At 34.5% G+C, this 2,001-nt stretch overlaps 1 non-coding gene across 1 annotated transcript; it reads left to right on the top strand.

The window, feature by feature from the left end:
• TRNAF-GAA lies at window positions 1–73 on the top strand. Its single transcript has one exon. It is a non-coding gene; the product is annotated as a tRNA-Phe (tRNA).
• The last annotated feature ends 1,928 nt before the right edge of the window (window positions 74–2,001 follow it).

The raw sequence follows: 2,001 nt of genomic DNA, 5'->3' as shown, positions 1-2,001 counted from the left end.
GTCGGGATAGCTCAGATGGTAGAGCAGAGGACTGAAAATCCTCGTGTCACCAGTTCAAATCTGGTTCCTGGCACATGATTAATTTGTATAAGTCTCTCTTGTATAAATTAATTGATATGAATCGACATTCATATTTATAGTTTAGATCATAATAAATACATATTGTTTTCCACTTCAGCGAGATATACCCCATCTATTTTATAGATGTGTAGAACTTTTTAGATAAGGTATCTAAAAGAATTAGATTCTATTTCTTCATCTTTTTTATTTCTGCTCTTCTTTTGTTCAAAAAGAATGTTAATACTTCATATATATTCAAAAGACATATTCAAGGGGTTAATTTAATTGGTTGAGATCAAATCTAGAGGAATTGAAATACACAAGAGATACAAATAAATAGAATCCAATATCCTTTAATTTCTTTGTATTTTCGTTCATATTTGATTTCGTCATTCCTACTTACATAACTTTCTAAAACCCTTTAAATAATGTGCGTAGTAGAAAGTCAAAATTCATGATGTAGAAGTTCATCCTCTTTGTTCGTCTCATCTGAGATAAGCATCTTACAAACCAAATAAATGGGATGTAAGAATACCAACGAATCTCTCATTGTCTTTTTTTTTTGTTAGCCTATTATAGAATTCCCAAATACAAAGGAGACTTCCATTATTCTGGTTAATCTAGAACAGAACGTATAATCCTTGAATATGTGAAATTGTATAAGACGAAATTAGTTTCTTATCCTTCAATGAGCATCTTGTATTTCATAAAAATTGGGAGCAACATAATCCTTGCGTAAGGGCCACCTATCCAACTTTCAGGCATTAAGATACGTTTCAAGCGTGGATGATTATCATAAGAGATTCCCAACATATCATAAGATTCTCGTTCTTGAAAATCCACACTTTTCCAAACCCAGAAGACAGACGGAATCCTAGGATTCCTCCTTGAGACAAATACTTTTATGCATACCTCTTCTGGTTGATCTACACCATACTCTATTCTCGTAAGATGATATACACTAGCTAACAGCCCGCCGGGTGCTACATCATAGGCGCATTGGGAACGGAGATAATTGTAACCATATACATATAAAATAACAGCAATAGAATGCCAATCCTCGGACTTTATTTGTAAAGTCTCTATTCCTTGGTAATCAAAGCCCAAAGATCTATGAATTAGCCCATGCTTGACTAGCCAAGCAGACAAACGACCCTGCATCTTTTTTATTTCTCCCATATTTTTATTTGTATTAAGTATTTCACCTTTACGATGAAATTTATGAAGATTTTTTTTATTTTGTACAAAGAAATACTGTCTAATTCACCAATTCATGGGAAGAGACTGAACTTTTGTATTTGAAAAATGTTTCAGTAGGTATTTCTGAAGTAAAAGTAGATGCCGGTTGATAAAGGAATCCTTGATCATAATTTCCAGTATTCATACTGCGGCTAATATGAAACTTGTGATTTGTAGTAAAACACCGATTCGACCGTTGACGTTGAGGCCTAATTCTATCTTCATAGATTTCTCGAGATATTTTCTTACGAAGTTTTGTTATAGCATCTATAACTGCTTCCGGTTTAGGGGGACAGCCTGGCAAATAGACATCTACAGGAATTAGCTTATCAACCCCCCGAACAGTACTATAAGAATCGGTACTGAACATCCCTCCTGTAATTGTACATGCTCCCATAGCAATAACATATTTTGGTTCAGGCATTTGTTCATATAATCTCACTAAAGAAGGGGCCATTTTCATTGTTACCGTTCCGGCTGTTAAAATTAGATCTGCCTGTCTAGGACTTGATCTTGGTACTAGTCCATAACGATCAAAGTCGAATCGTGACCCTATTAGTGAAGCAAATTCAATGAAACAACAACTGGTACCATAGAGAAGTGGCCATAAACTAGAGAGTCTTGACCAATTTGAAAAATCATTTAATGTAGTTGAAATAACTGAATTTTGGGCTGTTCGATCAAGTAAAGGAAGCTCAATGG

Source organism: Coffea eugenioides, chromosome 3 (assembly GCF_003713205.1).
Source record: "Coffea eugenioides isolate CCC68of chromosome 3, Ceug_1.0, whole genome shotgun sequence".
Taxonomy (NCBI): domain Eukaryota; kingdom Viridiplantae; phylum Streptophyta; class Magnoliopsida; order Gentianales; family Rubiaceae; genus Coffea; species Coffea eugenioides.
Note: the sequence above shows the minus strand (reverse complement) of the source record. Positions and strands in the feature narration are given on the sequence as shown.